A 19636-nucleotide genomic window follows, 5' to 3' on the forward strand; every position below is an offset into this window, starting at 1 on the left:
CAAGACAGAGCTCAGCAATTGGGCCGAAGCAGGAGTGAGAGCAAGTCAGTATAGCTTGTCAGAGAGGCGTGAACAAGTCTACTAAAATCCAGTTGTTCATGGGCCTTATCTCCAGAGCTGTGGGCAGGTGTCGTAAGAGAAGCCCAGGCAGACGTTGAGCCAGAAGCAAACCCTCATCTTCCTGAAATTCCGCCAGGAAAAGGTAGCCTGTCATACCTGGACATGTTGAGCCTAACTGAAAAGCTGACATTAAAACTGCATTTATTCCTTTTAATGTTTAGAAATCTTGTTAAAACTCCTCTGAGTTTGATTTGGCTTACACTACCTGGAGCTAATAATACTCCATTCTGGACAGTGAAAACTGCTCTGTCAAGTGAAAGTGGTGTATCTTCCTGTCTCTTGCATGAGAGACAACAAATCCGATCCACAGGTGTGTTCTTAAAATGGGTTCAATATGAGACACTCGCTGCTCACAAGCAAGCAAGAGATGCACAAGAATAACTGCAAGTGGACTACAAGAAAATACCCATGCTTGATCTTCTTTCTTTGACACTGGAAAGCACAGAGAACTTCAATATTATCAACAGAATGCACAGGATCCTGATTGCATCTCTAGTTGCAAGCTGGTCACCTTGAACCACGCAAACAGGCGCAGAATTTTTTGTCCTTTTTATTTTCAGTCATTTGCATTTCCTGGCTCTCCGAAAATGCTGTTCCAGGTCTGAAATGGTTTGGCAGCAAACATTATGCATAAATTTCTATGGAAAAGAATGTTTTCTGTTTTTCTTCTCCTTAAGTGTCAATTATTTTCATGAACTTGATCATTTTTCTCAAAAGCTACGTTTTGTACTTAGTAGAGAGAGTTGTGATTCTGAAAATTGATTGACAAAAAAAGTCCACAAGCTAAGAAAGGGTAATCCTGTACTCAGCGCTGCTAAATTCTTCCAAGCTGATGCCATGGGGAGGGATATAGGCCTGCCTAATCTTTAGCGTGTTTACAGTATTTTCCTAGGGGGGGGTTCCTAAACTTATTTACTCACTTCAGGTCAGAAATTACTACTCAGACGTTTCCCTATGTTGTCAATATTTACCTCTATTTTCCTACTTTCAGTACTTGGAAGATGTTCTTATGCCAAGCTCTGCAGAAGGCTTTTCCTAGAAGGCACAATCGGTTGATTTAACGAATCCCTAACTATGATAATGATTTCAAAATTGTGCCTGCTGCTCTGAGGCTGGATTTGATATTGGAGATACATGGGAGGAGTCTCAGGTGGATCCCGGAGGACAAAGTGTCCTCCATAAGGGAAAAATCATCTCGGGTAGCTGCCCTGGAGGGGTCTGGGGCTAATACGTGGAAGTATGGTGCTTAAAACAAAGGACAAAAGACTCTAGGACACGCCTGGGAGGAGTCTCAGGTGGATCCAGGAGAAGACACTTTCCTCAAAAGAGAAAAATCATCTCGGGTAGCTGCCCTGGAGGAGTCTGGGGCTGTTACCCGGGATATTCTGCATCTAAAAGAGAAGGCAAAACTCCAGGATATACCTGGGAGGAGTCTCAGGTGGATCCAGAAGAAGACACTAGATCCAAAAAAGGAAAATCATCTCGGGTAGCTGCCTTGGAGGAATCTGGGGCTGCTACCTGGATCTATGGTGCTTACAACAGAGGTAAAAGATTCTAGGAGATGCCTGGGAGGAGTCTCAGGTGGATCCCGGAGGAGACAGTGTCCTCCAAAAGAGAAAAATCACCTCGAGTAGCTGGCTTGGAGGAGTTTGGGGCTGCTAGCTGGAATGTCAGGTTGCAAAAGCAGAGGTGCAAAGACTCTGAGAGATTCCTCGGAGGATTCTCAGGCTCATTATGGAGCAACACAGATTCCCTAAGAAGGGAAAAATCATCTTGGGTAGCTGCCCTGGAGGAGTCTGGGGCTGCTACCTGGGATGTCAGGTTGCAAAAGAAGAAGTGCAAGGACTCTGGGAGATTTCTCAGCAGAGTCTAAGGTTGATTAAGGACCACACAGATTCCTTGAGAAGGGAAAAATCACCTCGGGTAGCTGCCCTGGAGGAGTCTGGCGTTGCTACCTGGGATATTATGTCTCTAAAACCGGGGGCAAAATACTCCGCGAGACAGCTGGGAGGAGTCTCAGGTGGGTCTTCGAGTAGACGCTGTCCTCTAAAAGAGAAAAATCGCCTCAGGTAGCTGACACGGAGGAGTCTAGGGTTGCTATCTGGGATGTCAGGTTGCAAAAGCAGAGGTGGAAAGACTCTGGGAAATTTCTCAGTGGAGTGTCAGGCTGATGACGGAGCACACAGATTCCTCGAGAAGGGAAAAATCATCTCGGGTAGCTACCCTGAAGTAGTCTGGGGTTGTTACCCGGGATATTCGGTCTCCGAAAGAGAAGAAAATGACTAATGGAGACACCTGGGAAGAGTCTCGGGTGGATCCCGGAGGAGACAGTGTCCTCCAAAAGAGAAAAATCATCTCGGGCAGCTGCCCTGGTAGAGTCTAAGTCTGCTACATGGAATATCAGGATGTGGAAGCCGAGGTGGAAAGACTCTGGGAGATTTCTCAGCAGAGTCTAAGGTTGATTAAGGAGCGCACAGATTTCTTGAGAAGGGAAAAATCATCTCGGGAAGCTGCCCTGGAGGAGTCTGGTGTTGCTACCAGGGATATTCTGTATCTTTTAGAGGGGGCAAAAGTCTCCAGGAGACACCTAGGAGGAGTCTCGGGTAGATCCTGGAGGAGACACTGTCCTCCACAAGATAAAAGAATTATCGGGTCGCTGCCTTGGAATAGACTGAGACTGCTACCTGGGATGTCAGGTGCTGGAAGCTGAGGTGGAAAGACTCTGGGAGAATTTATCAACAGAGTGTCAGGATGACTGCGGAGCACACAAATTCCTAGAGAAGCGAAAAATCATCTTGGGTAGCTGCCCTGGAGGAGTCTGGGGTTGCTACCCAGGACATTCTATCTTTATAAGAGAGGATAAAAGACTCCAGGAGATACCTGCGAGGAGTCTCGGGTGTAATCCCGGAGGAGAGAGTGTCCTCCAAAAGAGAAAAATCACCTCTGGTAGCTGCCTGGGAGGAGTCTGGGGTTGCTACCTGGAATATTCTGTCTCTAAAAGAGAAGGTAAAATACTCCGGGAGATACCTGGGAGGAGTCTCAGGTGGATCTTCGAGTAGACGCTGTCCTCTAAAAGAGAAATATCACCTCAGGTAGCTGACGTGGAGGAGTCTGGGTTGCTACCTGGGATGTCAGCATGTGGAAACAGAGGTGCAAAGACTCTGGGAGATTTCTCAGCAGAGTCTAAGGTTGATTAAGGAGCAAACAGATTTCTTGAGAAGGGAAAAATCGTCTCAGGAAGCTGCCCTGGAGGAGTCTGGTGTTGCAACCCGGGATATTTTGTCTCTAAAAGAGAAGGCAAAATACTCCGGGAGATACCTGGGAGGAGTCTCAGGTGGATCTTCGAGTAGACGTTGTCCTCTAAAAGGGAAAAATCACGTCAGGTAGCTGACCTGGACGCATCTGGGGTTGCTACCTTGGACATTCTGTCTCTAAAAGAGAGGGCAGAAGACTCCAGGAGACACCTGGGAGGAGTCTTGGGTGGATCCTGGAGGAGATAGTGTCCTTCAAAAGAGAAAAGTCTTCTCGGGTAGCTGCCTTGGAGTAGACTGAGACTGCTACCTGGGATGTCTTCTGGTAGAAGCTGAGGTGGAAAGACTCTGGGATAATTTATCAATAGAGTGTCAGGATGACTGCGGAGCACACAAATTCCTCGAGAAGGGAAAATCATCTTGGGTAGCTGCCCTGGAGGAGTCTGGGGTTTCTACCCGTGACATTCTGTCTCTAAAAGAGAGGGCAGAAGACTCCAGGAGATACCTGCGAGGAGTCTCGGGTGTAATCCCGGAGGAGAGAGTGTCCTCCAAAAGAGAAAAATCACCTCTGGTAGCTGCCTGGGAGGAGTCTTGGGTTGCTACCCGGAATATTCTGTCTCTAAAAGAGAAGGTAAAATACTCCGGGAGATACCTGGGAGGAATCTCAGGTGGATCTTCGAGTAGACGCTGTCCTCTAAAAGAGAAATATCACCTCAGGTAGCTGACGTGGAGGAGTCTGGGTTGCTACCTGGGATGTCAGCATGTGGAAACAGAGGTGCAAAGACTCTGGGAGATTTCTCAGCAGAGTCTCAGGTTGATTAAGGAGCACACAGATTCCTCAAGAAGAGAAAAATCATCTCGGGTAGCTACCCTGGAGGAGTCTGGCGTTGCTACCCGGGGTGTTCTGTCTCTAAAACAGGGGACAAAAGAATCTGGGAGATACCTGGGAGGAATCTCGGTTGGATCATGGAGGAGACAGTGTCGTACAAAAGAGAAAAATCATGTCAGGTAGCTGCCTTGGAGGAGTCTGGTGTTGCTACCAGGGATATTCTGTATCTTTTAGAGGGGGCAAAAGTCTCCAGGAGACAGCTAGGAGGAGTCTCGGGTAGATCCTGGAGGAGACACTGTCCTCCACAAGATAAAAATCATCTCGGGTAGCTGCCTTGGAGGAGTCTGAGACTGCTACCTGGGATGTCTGGTGCTGGAAGCAGCGGTGCAAAGACTCTGGGAGATTTTTAAGCAGAGTCTCATGCTGATTACTGAACACACAGTTTTCTTGAGAAGAGAAAAATCATATTCAGTAGCTGCCCTGGGGGAATCTGAGGCTGCTACCCGGGATGTTCTGTCTTTAAAAAGGAGACAAAAGAGTCTGGGAGATACCTGGGAGGAGTCTCAGGGTCATCCCGGAGGAGACAGTGTCCTTCAAAAGAGAAAAATCATCTCTGTCAGCTGCCCTGGAGGAGTCTGGTGTTGGTACCCCGGACATTCTGTATCTAAAAGATAGGGCAAAAGACTACAGGAGACAAATGGCAGGAATCTCGGGTGGATCCTGGTGTAGACAGTGTCTTCCAAAAGAGAAAAATTATCACGGGTAGCTGCCCTGATAAGTCTGAGGCTGCTACCTGGGATGTCTGGTGCTGGAAGCAGCGGTGCAAAGACTCTTGGAGATTTTTCAGCAGAGTCTCAGGTTGATTAAGGTGCACTCAGATTCCTCGAGAAGGGAAAATCATCTTCGGTAGCTGCCTTGGAGGAGTCTGGGGTTGCTACCTGCGACATTCTGTCTCCAAAAGAGAGGACAAAATACTCCGGGAGACACCTGGGAGGAGTCTCGGGTGTATCCTGGAGGAGACAGTGTCCTCCAAAGGAGAAAAATCATCTCGGGGAGCTGCCTTGGAGGAGTCTGGGGTTGCTACCTGCGACATTCTGTCTCCAAAAGAGAGGACAAAATACTCCGGGAGACACCTGGGAGGATTCTCGGGTGGATCCTGGAGGAGACAATGTCCTCTAAAAGATAAAAATCATCTCGCGTAGCTGCCTTGGAGGAGTCTGCGTTTGCTAACCAGGATATTCTGTGTCTAAAACGGGACAAAAAACCAGGGAGATACCTGGGAGGAGTCTCGGGTGGATCCCAGAGAAGATAGCGTCCTCCAAATGAGAAGAACCGTCTTGGGTAACTGCTCTGGTTAAGTCTAATTCTGCTACCTGGGATGTCAGGATGTGGAAACAGAGGTGCAAAGACTCTGGGAGATTTCTCAGCAGAGTCTAAGGTTGATTAAGGAGCAAACAGATTTCTTGAGAAGGGAAAAATCGTCTCGGGAAGCTGCCATGGAGGAGTCTGGTGTTGCAACCCGGGATATTCTGTCTCTAAAAGAGAAGGCAAAATACTCCGGGAGATACCTGGGAGGAGTCTCAGGTGGATCTTCGAGTAGACGCTGTCCTCTAAAAGAGAAAAATCACCTCGGGTAGCTGACCTGGACGCATCTGGGGTTGTTACCTTGGACATTCTGTCTCTAAAAGAGAGGGCAGAAGACTCCAGGAGACACCTGGGAGGAGTCTTGGGTGGGTCCTGGAGGAGATAGTGTCCTTCAAAAGAGAAAAGTCTTCTCGGGTAGCTGCCTTGGAGTAGACTGAGACTGCTACCTGGGATGTCTTCTGGTAGAAGCTGAGGTGGAAAGACTCTGGGATAATTTATCAACAGAGTGTCAGGATGACTGCGGAGCACACAAATTCCTCGAGAAGGGAAAATCATCTTGGGTAGCTGACCTGGACGCATCTGGGGTTGCTACCTTGGACATTCTGTCTCTAAAAGAGAGGGCAGAAGACTCCAGGAGACACCTGCGAGGAGTCTCGGGTGTAATCCCGGAGGAGAGAGTGTCCTCCAAAAGAGAAAAATCACCTCTGGTAGCTGCCTTGGAGGAGTCTGGGGTTGCTACCTGGGACATTCTGTCTCTGAAAGAGAGGACAAAATACTCCAGGAGACACCATGGAGGAGTCTCGGGTGGATCCCAGTGGAGACAGTGTCCTCCAAAAGAGAAAAATCACCTCCGGTATCTGACCTGGAGGAGTCTGGGGCTGCTACCTGGGATGTCAGGTTGCAAAAGAAGAAGTGCAAGGACTCTGGGAGATTTCTCAGCAGAGTCTAAGGTTGATTAAGGACCACACAGATTCCTTGAGAAGGGAAAAATCACCTCGGGTAGCTGCCCTGGAGGAGTCTGGCGTTGCTACCCGGGATATTGTGTCTCTAAAACCGGGGGCAAAATACTCTGGGAGACACCTGGGAGGAGTCTCAGGTAGGTCTTCGTGTAGACGCTGTCCTCTAAAAGAGAAAAATCGCCTCAGGTAGCTGACGTGGAGGAGTCTAGGGTTGCTATCTGGGATGTCAGGTTGCAAAAGCAGAGGTGGAAAGACTCTGGGAAATTTCTCAGTGGAGTGTCAGGCTGATGACGGAGCACACAGATTCCTCGAGAAGGGAAAAATCATCTCGGGTAGCTACCCTGAAGAAGTCTGGGGTTGTTACCCGGGATATTCTGTCTCCGAAAGAGAAGAAAATGACTAATGGAGACACCTGGGAAGAGTCTCGGGTGGATCCCGGAGGAGACAGTGTCCTCCAAAAGAGAAAAATCATCTCGGGCAGCTGCGCTGGTAGAGTCTAAGTCTGCTACCTGGGATGTCAGGTTGCGAAAGCCGAGGTGGAAAGACTCTGGGAGATTTCTCAGCAGAGTCTCAGGTTGACTAAGGAGCACACAGATTCCTTGAGAAGGGAAAAATCATCTCGGATTGCTGCCCTCGAGGAGTCTGGTGTTGCTACCCGAGACATTCTGTCTCTAAAAGAGAGGGCAGAAGACGCCAGGAGACACCTGGGAGGATTCTTGGGTGTATCCTGGAGGAGACAGTGTCCTCCAAAAGAGAAAAGTCATCTCGGGCAGCTGCCTTGGAGGAGTCTAGGGTTGCTACCTGGGATATTCTGTCTCTTTTAAAAGAGAAGGCAAAATACTCTGGGAGATACCTGGGAGGACTCTCAGGTGGATCTTCGAGTAGACGCTGTCTTCTAAATGAGAAAAATCACCTCAGGTAGCTGACCTGGAGGAGTCTGGGGTTGCTACCTGGGATGTCAGGTTGCAAAAGAAGAGGTGGAAAGACTCTGGGAGAATTCTCAGCAGAGTCTCAGGTTGATTAAGGAGCACACAGATTCCTCAAGAAGAGAAAAATCATCTCGGGTATCTGCCCTGGAGGAGTCTGGGGTTGCTACCAGGGATGTTCTGTCTCTAAAACAGGGGACAAAAGAATCTGGGAGATACCTGGGAGGAGTCTCGGTTGGATCCTGGAGGAGACAGTATCCTACAAAAGAGAAAGATCACTTCATGTAGCTGCCTTGGAGGAGTCTGGGCTTGCTACCTGGGATATTCTGTTTCTAAAACAGGGGTTAACAGAGTCTGGGATATACGTGGGAGGAGTCTCGGGTGGGTCCTGGAGGAGATAGAGTCCTCCAAATGAGAAAAATCAGGTCGGGTAGCTGCCCTGGAGAAGTCTAAGGCTTCTGCCTGGGATACCAGGATGTGGAAGCAGAGGTGCAAAGACTCTGGGAGATTTCTCAGCAGAGTCTAAGGTTGATTAAGGAGCGCACAGATTTCTTGAGAAGGGAAAAATCATCTCAGGTAGCTGCCTTGTCAGAGTCTGGGCTTGCTACCTGGGATATTCTGTCTCTAAAACAGGGGTCAAAAGAATCTGGGAGATACCTGGGAGGAGTCTCAGGTGGATCTTCGAGTAGACGCTGTCCTCTAAAAGAGAAAAATCACCTCGGGTAGCTGACCTGGACGCATCTGGGGTTGCTACCTTGGACATTCTGTCTCTAAAAGAGAGGCCAGAAGACTCCAGGAGACACCTGCGAGGAGTCTCGGGTGTAATCCCGGAGGAGAGAGTGTCCTCCAAAAGAGAAAAATCACCTCTGGTAGCTGCCTTGGAGGAGTCTGGGGTTGCTACCTGGGACATTCTGTCTCTGAAAGAGAGGACAAAATACTCCAGGAGACACCATGGAGGAGTCTCGGGTGGATCCCAGTGGAGACAGTGTCCTCCAAAAGAGAAAAATCACCTCCGGTATCTGACCTGGAGGAGTCTGGGGCTGCTACCTGGGATGTCAGGTTGCAAAAGAAGAAGTGCAAGGACTCTGGGAGATTTCTCAGCAGAGTCTAAGGTTGATTAAGGACCACACAGATTCCTTGAGAAGGGAAAAATCACCTCGGGTAGCTGCCCTGGAGGAGTCTGGCGTTGCTACCCGGGATATTGTGTCTCTAAAACCGGGGGCAAAATACTCTGGGAGACACCTGGGAGGAGTCTCAGGTAGGTCTTCGTGTAGACGCTGTCCTCTAAAAGAGAAAAATCGCCTCAGGTAGCTGACGTGGAGGAGTCTAGGGTTGCTATCTGGGATGTCAGGTTGCAAAAGCAGAGGTGGAAAGACTCTGGGAAATTTCTCAGTGGAGTGTCAGGCTGATGACGGAGCACACAGATTCCTCGAGAAGGGAAAAATCATCTCGGGTAGCTACCCTGAAGAAGTCTGGGGTTGTTACCCGGGATATTCTGTCTCCGAAAGAGAAGAAAATGACTAATGGAGACACCTGGGAAGAGTCTCGGGTGGATCCCGGAGGAGACAGTGTCCTCCAAAAGAGAAAAATCATCTCGGGCAGCTGCGCTGGTAGAGTCTAAGTCTGCTACCTGGGATGTCAGGTTGCGAAAGCCGAGGTGGAAAGACTCTGGGAGATTTCTCAGCAGAGTCTCAGGTTGATTAAGGAGCACACAGATTCCTTGAGAAGGGAAAAATCATCTCGGATTGCTGCCCTCGAGGAGTCTGGTGTTGCTACCCGAGACATTCTGTCTCTAAAAGAGAGGGCAGAAGACGCCAGGAGACACCTGGGAGGATTCTTGGGTGTATCCTGGAGGAGACAGTGTCCTCCAAAAGAGAAAAGTCATCTCGGGCAGCTGCCTTGGAGGAGTCTAGGGTTGCTACCTGGGATATTCTGTCTCTTTTAAAAGAGAAGGCAAAATACTCTGGGAGATACCTGGGAGGACTCTCAGGTGGATCTTCGAGTAGACGCTGTCTTCTAAATGAGAAAAATCACCTCAGGTAGCTGACCTGGAGGAGTCTGGGGTTGCTACCTGGGATGTCAGGTTGCAAAAGAAGAGGTGGAAAGACTCTGGGAGAATTCTCAGCAGAGTCTCAGGTTGATTAAGGAGCACACAGATTCCTCAAGAAGAGAAAAATCATCTCGGGTATCTGCCCTGGAGGAGTCTGGGGTTGCTACCAGGGATGTTCTGTCTCTAAAACAGGGGACAAAAGAATCTGGGAGATACCTGGGAGGAGTCTCGGTTGGATCCTGGAGGAGACAGTATCCTACAAAAGAGAAAGATCACTTCATGTAGCTGCCTTGGAGGAGTCTGGGCTTGCTACCTGGGATATTCTGTTTCTAAAACAGGGGTTAACAGAGTCTGGGATATACGTGGGAGGAGTCTCGGGTGGGTCCTGGAGGAGATAGAGTCCTCCAAATGAGAAAAATCAGGTCGGGTAGCTGCCCTGGAGAAGTCTAAGGCTTCTGCCTGGGATACCAGGATGTGGAAGCAGAGGTGCAAAGACTCTGGGAGATTTCTCAGCAGAGTCTAAGGTTGATTAAGGAGCGCACAGATTTCTTGAGAAGGGAAAAATCATCTCAGGTAGCTGCCTTGTCAGAGTCTGGGCTTGCTACCTGGGATATTCTGTCTCTAAAACAGGGGTCAAAAGAATCTGGGAGATACCTGGGAGGAGTCTCAGGTGGATCTTCGAGTAGACGCTGTCCTCTAAAAGAGAAAAATCACCTCGGGTAGCTGACCTGGACGCATCTGGGGTTGCTACCTTGGACATTCTGTCTCTAAAAGAGAGGCCAGAAGACTCCAGGAGACACCTGCGAGGAGTCTCGGGTGTAATCCCGGAGGAGAGAGTGTCCTCCAAAAGAGAAAAATCACCTCTGGTAGCTGCCTTGGAGGAGTCTGGGGTTGCTACCTGGGACATTCTGTCTCTGAAAGAGAGGACAAAATACTCCAGGAGACACCATGGAGGAGTCTCGGGTGGATCCCAGTGGAGACAGTGTCCTCCAAAAGAGAAAAATCACCTCCGGTATCTGACCTGGAGGAGTCTGGGGCTGCTACCTGGGATGTCAGGTTGCAAAAGAAGAAGTGCAAGGACTCTGGGAGATTTCTCAGCAGAGTCTAAGGTTGATTAAGGACCACACAGATTCCTTGAGAAGGGAAAAATCACCTCGGGTAGCTGCCCTGGAGGAGTCTGGCGTTGCTACCCGGGATATTGTGTCTCTAAAACCGGGGGCAAAATACTCTGGGAGACACCTGGGAGGAGTCTCAGGTAGGTCTTCGTGTAGACGCTGTCCTCTAAAAGAGAAAAATCGCCTCAGGTAGCTGACGTGGAGGAGTCTAGGGTTGCTATCTGGGATGTCAGGTTGCAAAAGCAGAGGTGGAAAGACTCTGGGAAATTTCTCAGTGGAGTGTCAGGCTGATGACGGAGCACACAGATTCCTCGAGAAGGGAAAAATCATCTCGGGTAGCTACCCTGAAGAAGTCTGGGGTTGTTACCCGGGATATTCTGTCTCCGAAAGAGAAGAAAATGACTAATGGAGACACCTGGGAAGAGTCTCGGGTGGATCCCGGAGGAGACAGTGTCCTCCAAAAGAGAAAAATCATCTCGGGCAGCTGCGCTGGTAGAGTCTAAGTCTGCTACCTGGGATGTCAGGTTGCGAAAGCCGAGGTGGAAAGACTCTGGGAGATTTCTCAGCAGAGTCTCAGGTTGATTAAGGAGCACACAGATTCCTTGAGAAGGGAAAAATCATCTCGGATTGCTGCCCTCGAGGAGTCTGGTGTTGCTACCCGAGACATTCTGTCTCTAAAAGAGAGGGCAGAAGACGCCAGGAGACACCTGGGAGGATTCTTGGGTGTATCCTGGAGGAGACAGTGTCCTCCAAAAGAGAAAAGTCATCTCGGGCAGCTGCCTTGGAGGAGTCTAGGGTTGCTACCTGGGATATTCTGTCTCTTTTAAAAGAGAAGGCAAAATACTCTGGGAGATACCTGGGAGGACTCTCAGGTGGATCTTCGAGTAGACGCTGTCTTCTAAATGAGAAAAATCACCTCAGGTAGCTGACCTGGAGGAGTCTGGGGTTGCTACCTGGGATGTCAGGTTGCAAAAGAAGAGGTGGAAAGACTCTGGGAGAATTCTCAGCAGAGTCTCAGGTTGATTAAGGAGCACACAGATTCCTCAAGAAGAGAAAAATCATCTCGGGTATCTGCCCTGGAGGAGTCTGGGGTTGCTACCAGGGATGTTCTGTCTCTAAAACAGGGGACAAAAGAATCTGGGAGATACCTGGGAGGAGTCTCGGTTGGATCCTGGAGGAGACAGTATCCTACAAAAGAGAAAGATCACTTCATGTAGCTGCCTTGGAGGAGTCTGGGCTTGCTACCTGGGATATTCTGTTTCTAAAACAGGGGTTAACAGAGTCTGGGATATACGTGGGAGGAGTCTCGGGTGGGTCCTGGAGGAGATAGAGTCCTCCAAATGAGAAAAATCAGGTCGGGTAGCTGCCCTGGAGAAGTCTAAGGCTTCTGCCTGGGATACCAGGATTGGAAGCAGAGGTGCAAAGACTCTGGGAGATTTCTCAGCAGAGTCTAAGGTTGATTAAGGAGCGCACAGATTTCTTGAGAAGGGAAAAATCATCTCAGGTAGCTGCCTTGTCAGAGTCTGGGCTTGCTACCTGGGATATTCTGTCTCTAAAACAGGGGTCAAAAGAATCTGGGAGATACCTGGGAGGAGTCTCAGGTGGATCTTCGAGTAGACGCTGTCCTCTAAAAGAGAAAAATCACCTCGGGTAGCTGACCTGGACGCATCTGGGGTTGCTACCTTGGACATTCTGTCTCTAAAAGAGAGGGCAGAAGACTCCAGGAGACACCTGCGAGGAGTCTCGGGTGTAATCCCGGAGGAGAGAGTGTCCTCCAAAAGAGAAAAATCACCTCTGGTAGCTGCCTTGGAGGAGTCTGGGGTTGCTACCTGGGACATTCTGTCTCTGAAAGAGAGGACAAAATACTCCAGGAGACACCATGGAGGAGTCTCGGGTGGATCCCAGTGGAGACAGTGTCCTCCAAAAGAGAAAAATCACCTCCGGTATCTGACCTGGAGGAGTCTGGGGCTGCTACCTGGGATGTCAGGTTGCAAAAGAAGAAGTGCAAGGACTCTGGGAGATTTCTCAGCAGAGTCTAAGGTTGATTAAGGACCACACAGATTCCTTGAGAAGGGAAAAATCACCTCGGGTAGCTGCCCTGGAGGAGTCTGGCGTTGCTACCCGGGATATTGTGTCTCTAAAACCGGGGGCAAAATACTCTGGGAGACACCTGGGAGGAGTCTCAGGTAGGTCTTCGTGTAGACGCTGTCCTCTAAAAGAGAAAAATCGCCTCAGGTAGCTGACGTGGAGGAGTCTAGGGTTGCTATCTGGGATGTCAGGTTGCAAAAGCAGAGGTGGAAAGACTCTGGGAAATTTCTCAGTGGAGTGTCAGGCTGATGACGGAGCACACAGATTCCTCGAGAAGGGAAAAATCATCTCGGGTAGCTACCCTGAAGTAGTCTGGGGTTGTTACCCGGGATATTCTGTCTCCGAAAGAGAAGAAAATGACTAATGGAGACACCTGGGAAGAGTCTCGGGTGGATCCCGGAGGAGACAGTGTCCTCCAAAAGAGAAAAATCATCTCGGGCAGCTGCGCTGGTAGAGTCTAAGTCTGCTACCTGGGATGTCAGGTTGCGAAAGCCGAGGTGGAAAGACTCTGGGAGATTTCTCAGCAGAGTCTCAGGTTGATTAAGGAGCACACAGATTCCTTGAGAAGGGAAAAATCATCTCGGATTGCTGCCCTCGAGGAGTCTGGTGTTGCTACCCGAGACATTCTGTCTCTAAAAGAGAGGGCAGAAGACGCCAGGAGACACCTGGGAGGATTCTTGGGTGTATCCTGGAGGAGACAGTGTCCTCCAAAAGAGAAAAGTCATCTCGGGCAGCTGCCTTGGAGGAGTCTAGGGTTGCTACCTGGGATATTCTGTCTCTTTTAAAAGAGAAGGCAAAATACTCTGGGAGATACCTGGGAGGACTCTCAGGTGGATCTTCGAGTAGACGCTGTCTTCTAAATGAGAAAAATCACCTCAGGTAGCTGACCTGGAGGAGTCTGGGGTTGCTACCTGGGATGTCAGGTTGCAAAAGAAGAGGTGGAAAGACTCTGGGAGAATTCTCAGCAGAGTCTCAGGTTGATTAAGGAGCACACAGATTCCTCAAGAAGAGAAAAATCATCTCGGGTATCTGCCCTGGAGGAGTCTGGGGTTGCTACCAGGGATGTTCTGTCTCTAAAACAGGGGACAAAAGAATCTGGGAGATACCTGGGAGGAGTCTCGGTTGGATCCTGGAGGAGACAGTATCCTACAAAAGAGAAAGATCACTTCATGTAGCTGCCTTGGAGGAGTCTGGGCTTGCTACCTGGGATATTCTGTTTCTAAAACAGGGATTAACAGAGTCTGGGATATACGTGGGAGGAGTCTCGGGTGGGTCCTGGAGGAGATAGAGTCCTCCAAATGAGAAAAATCAGGTCGGGTAGCTGCCCTGGAGAAGTCTAAGGCTTCTGCCTGGGATACCAGGATTGGAAGCAGAGGTGCAAAGACTCTGGGAGATTTCTCAGCAGAGTCTAAGGTTGATTAAGGAGCGCACAGATTTCTTGAGAAGGGAAAAATCATCTCAGGTAGCTGCCTTGTCAGAGTCTGGGCTTGCTACCTGGGATATTCTGTCTCTAAAACAGGGGTCAAAAGAATCTGGGAGATACCTGGGAGGAGTCTCAGGTGGATCTTCGAGTAGACGCTGTCCTCTAAAAGAGAAAAATCACCTCGGGTAGCTGACCTGGACGCATCTGGGGTTGCTACCTTGGACATTCTGTCTCTAAAAGAGAGGGCAGAAGACTCCAGGAGACACCTGCGAGGAGTCTCGGGTGTAATCCCGGAGGAGAGAGTGTCCTCCAAAAGAGAAAAATCACCTCTGGTAGCTGCCTTGGAGGAGTCTGGGGTTGCTACCTGGGACATTCTGTCTCTGAAAGAGAGGACAAAATACTCCAGGAGACACCATGGAGGAGTCTCGGGTGGATCCCAGTGGAGACAGTGTCCTCCAAAAGAGAAAAATCACCTCCGGTATCTGACCTGGAGGAGTCTGGGGCTGCTACCTGGGATGTCAGGTTGCAAAAGAAGAAGTGCAAGGACTCTGGGAGATTTCTCAGCAGAGTCTAAGGTTGATTAAGGACCACACAGATTCCTTGAGAAGGGAAAAATCACCTCGGGTAGCTGCCCTGGAGGAGTCTGGCGTTGCTACCCGGGATATTGTGTCTCTAAAACCGGGGGCAAAATACTCTGGGAGACACCTGGGAGGAGTCTCAGGTAGGTCTTCGTGTAGACGCTGTCCTCTAAAAGAGAAAAATCGCCTCAGGTAGCTGACGTGGAGGAGTCTAGGGTTGCTATCTGGGATGTCAGGTTGCAAAAGCAGAGGTGGAAAGACTCTGGGAAATTTCTCAGTGGAGTGTCAGGCTGATGACGGAGCACACAGATTCCTCGAGAAGGGAAAAATCATCTCGGGTAGCTACCCTGAAGTAGTCTGGGGTTGTTACCCGGGATATTCTGTCTCCGAAAGAGAAGAAAATGACTAATGGAGACACCTGGGAAGAGTCTCGGGTGGATCCCGGAGGAGACAGTGTCCTCCAAAAGAGAAAAATCATCTCGGGCAGCTGCGCTGGTAGAGTCTAAGTCTGCTACCTGGGATGTCAGGTTGCGAAAGCCGAGGTGGAAAGACTCTGGGAGATTTCTCAGCAGAGTCTCAGGTTGATTAAGGAGCACACAGATTCCTTGAGAAGGGAAAAATCATCTCGGATTGCTGCCCTCGAGGAGTCTGGTGTTGCTACCCGAGACATTCTGTCTCTAAAAGAGAGGGCAGAAGACGCCAGGAGACACCTGGGAGGATTCTTGGGTGTATCCTGGAGGAGACAGTGTCCTCCAAAAGAGAAAAGTCATCTCGGGCAGCTGCCTTGGAGGAGTCTAGGGTTGCTACCTGGGATATTCTGTCTCTTTTAAAAGAGAAGGCAAAATACTCTGGGAGATACCTGGGAGGACTCTCAGGTGGATCTTCGAGTAGACGCTGTCTTCTAAATGAGAAAAATCACCTCAGGTAGCTGACCTGGAGGAGTCTGGGGTTGCTACCTGGGATGTCAGGTTGCAAAAGAAGAGGTGGAAAGACTCTGGGAGAATTCTCAGCAGAGTCTCAGGTTGATTAAGGAGCACACAGATTCCTCAAGAAGAGAAAAATCATCTCGGGTATCTGCCCTGGAGGAGTCTGGGGTTGCTACCAGGGATGTTCTGTCTCTAAAACAGGGGACAAAAGAATCTGGGAGATACCTGGGAGGAGTCTCGGTTGGATCCTGGAGGAGACAGTATCCTACAAAAGAGAAAGATCACTTCATGTAGCTGCCTTGGAGGAGTCTGGGCTTGCTACCTGGGATATTCTGTTTCTAAAACAGGGATTAACAGAGTCTGGGATATACGTGGGAGGAGTCTCGGGTGGGTCCTGGAGGAGATAGAGTCCTCCAAATGAGAAAAATCAGGTCGGGTAGCTGCCCTGGAGAAGTCTAAGGCTTCTGCCTGGGATACCAGGATTGGAAGCAGAGGTGCAAAGACTCTGGGAGATTTCTCAGCAGAGTCTAAGGTTGATTAAGGAGCGCACAGATTTCTTGAGAAGGGAAAAATCATCTCAGGTAGCTGCCTTGTCAGAGTCTGGGCTTGCTACCTGGGATATTCTGTCTCTAAAACAGGGGTCAAAAGAATCTGGGAGATACCTGGGAGGAGTCTCAGGTGGATCTTCGAGTAGACGCTGTCCTCTAAAAGAGAAAAATCACCTCGGGTAGCTGACCTGGACGCATCTGGGGTTGCTACCTTGGACATTCTGTCTCTAAAAGAGAGGGCAGAAGACTCCAGGAGACACCTGCGAGGAGTCTCGGGTGTAATCCCGGAGGAGAGAGTGTCCTCCAAAAGAGAAAAATCACCTCTGGTAGCTGCCTTGGAGGAGTCTGGGGTTGCTACCTGGGACATTCTGTCTCTGAAAGAGAGGACAAAATACTCCAGGAGACACCATGGAGGAGTCTCGGGTGGATCCCAGTGGAGACAGTGTCCTCCAAAAGAGAAAAATCACCTCCGGTATCTGACCTGGAGGAGTCTGGGGCTGCTACCTGGGATGTCAGGTTGCAAAAGAAGAAGTGCAAGGACTCTGGGAGATTTCTCAGCAGAGTCTAAGGTTGATTAAGGACCACACAGATTCCTTGAGAAGGGAAAAATCACCTCGGGTAGCTGCCCTGGAGGAGTCTGGCGTTGCTACCCGGGATATTGTGTCTCTAAAACCGGGGGCAAAATACTCTGGGAGACACCTGGGAGGAGTCTCAGGTAGGTCTTCGTGTAGACGCTGTCCTCTAAAAGAGAAAAATCGCCTCAGGTAGCTGACGTGGAGGAGTCTAGGGTTGCTATCTGGGATGTCAGGTTGCAAAAGCAGAGGTGGAAAGACTCTGGGAAATTTCTCAGTGGAGTGTCAGGCTGATGACGGAGCACACAGATTCCTCGAGAAGGGAAAAATCATCTCGGGTAGCTACCCTGAAGTAGTCTGGGGTTGTTACCCGGGATATTCTGTCTCCGAAAGAGAAGAAAATGACTAATGGAGACACCTGGGAAGAGTCTCGGGTGGATCCCGGAGGAGACAGTGTCCTCCAAAAGAGAAAAATCATCTCAGGCAGCTGCGCTGGTAGAGTCTAAGTCTGCTACCTGGGATGTCAGGTTGCGAAAGCCGAGGTGGAAAGACTCTGGGAGATTTCTCAGCAGAGTCTCAGGTTGATTAAGGAGCACACAGATTCCTTGAGAAGGGAAAAATCATCTCGGATTGCTGCCCTCGAGGAGTCTGGTGTTGCTACCCGAGACATTCTGTCTCTAAAAGAGAGGGCAGAAGACGCCAGGAGACACCTGGGAGGATTCTTGGGTGTATCCTGGAATGGACAGTGTCCTCCAAAAGAGAAAAGTCATCTCGGGCAGCTGCCTTGGAGGAGTCTAGGGTTGCTACCTGGGATATTCTGTCTCTAAAAGAGAAGGCAAAATACTCTGGGAGATACCTGGGAGGACTCTCAGGTGGATCTTCGAGTAGACGCTGTCTTCTAAATGAGAAAAATCACCTCAGGTATCTGACCTGGAAGAGTCTGGGGTTGCTACCTGGGATGTCAGGTTGCAAAAGAAGAGGTGGAAAGACTCTGGGAGAATTCTCAGCAGAGTCTCAGGTTGATTAAGGAGCACACAGATTCCTCAAGAAGAGAAAAATCATCTCGGGTATCTGCCCTGGAGGAGTCTGGGGTTGCTACCAGGGATGTTCTGTCTCTAAAACAGGGGACAAAAGAATCTGGGAGATACCTGGGAGGAGTCTCGGTTGGATCCTGGAGGAGACAGTATCCTACAAAAGAGAAAGATCACTTCATGTAGCTGCCTTGGAGGAGTCTGGGCTTGCTACCTGGGATATTCTGTTTCTAAAACAGGGGTTAACAGAGTCTGGGATATACGTGGGAGGAGTCTCGGGTGGGTCCTGGAGGAGATAGAGTCCTCCAAATGAGAAAAATCAGGTCGGGTAGCTGCCCTGGAGAAGTCTAAGGCTTCTGCCTGGGATATCAGGATGTGGAAGCAGAGGTGCAAAGACTCTGGGAGATTTCTCAGCAGAGTCTAAGGTTGATTAAGGAGCGCACAGATTTCTTGAGAAGGGAAAAATCATCTCAGGTAGCTGCCTTGGCAGAGTCTGGGCTTGCTACCTGGGATATTCTGTCTCTAAAACAGGGGTCAAAAGAATCTGGGAGATACCTGGGAGGAGTCTCAGGTGGATCTTCGAGTACACGCTGTCCTCCAAAGGGAAAAATCATGTCTGGTAGCTGCCTTGGAGGAGTCTGAGTCTGCTACCTGGGATGTCTGGTGCTGGAAGCAGCGTTGCAAAGACTCTTGGAGATTTTTCAGCAGAGTCTCATGCTGATTACTGAGCACACAGATTCCTCGAGAAGAGAAAAATCATATTGAGTGGCTGCCCTGGAGGAATCTGAGGCTGCTACCCGGGATATTCTGTCTTTAAATAGGAGACAAAAGAGTCTGGGAGATACCTGGGAGGAGTCTCAGGGTGATCCCGGAGGCGACAGTGTACTTCAAAAGAGGAAAATTCATCTCTGTCAGCTGCCCTGGAGGAGTCTGGTGTTCTACCCGGGACATTCAGTCTCTAAAAGAGAGGGGAAAAGTCTACAGGAGACAAATGGGCGGAGTCTTGGGTGGATCCTGGTGGCTACAGTGTCTTCCAAAAGAGAAATATCATCTCGGGTAGCTGCCCTGGTAAGTCTGTGACTGCTACCTGGATCTATGGTGCATAAAACAGAGGACAAAAGGCTCTCAGAGATGCCTGGGAGGAGTCTCAGGTTGGTGCAGGAGAAGACAGTGTCCTCCAAAAGAGACGAATCATCTCGGGCAGCTGCTCTGGAGGAGTCTGGGGTTGCTACCCGAGATATTCTGTCTCTAAAACAGGGGACAAAAGAATCTGGGAGATACCTGGGAGGAGTCTCAGGTGTATCTTCCAGTAGACGCTGTCCTCTAACAGAAAAATCACCATGGGCATCTGTCTTGGAGGAGTCTGAGACTGCTACCCGGAATATCAGGTTGCAAAAGAAGAGGTGGAATATCTCTGGGACATTCCTCAGCAGAGACTCAGGCTGATAAAAGAGCACACTGATTCCTCGAGAAGGGAATTATCATCTCAGGTAGCTGCCCTTGAGGGGTCTTGAGGTGGCTACCCAGGATATTTTTCCTCTAAAACAGGGGACAAAAGTATCTGGGAATTACCTGGGAAGAGTCTCGGGTGGATCCCAGAGGAGACAGTGTCCTCCAAAAGAGAAAAATCACCTCTGGTAGCTGTCCTGGAGGAGTCTGTTGTTGCTACCCTAGAGATTCTCTCTGAAAAATAGAGGGCAAAAGACTTTGGGAGATACCTGGGAGGACTCTCAGGTGGATCCCGGAGGAGATGGTGTCCTCCAAAACGAAGGGGTCGCTGCTTTGCGCTGCCTCCAGTTACGTCATGGTAAGAGTCGGCGGCGCTCGCGCGCCTCCCCGCTGGGGGAAGATGGTT

Source organism: Opisthocomus hoazin, chromosome 16, assembly GCF_030867145.1.
Source record: "Opisthocomus hoazin isolate bOpiHoa1 chromosome 16, bOpiHoa1.hap1, whole genome shotgun sequence".
Taxonomy (NCBI): domain Eukaryota; kingdom Metazoa; phylum Chordata; class Aves; order Opisthocomiformes; family Opisthocomidae; genus Opisthocomus; species Opisthocomus hoazin.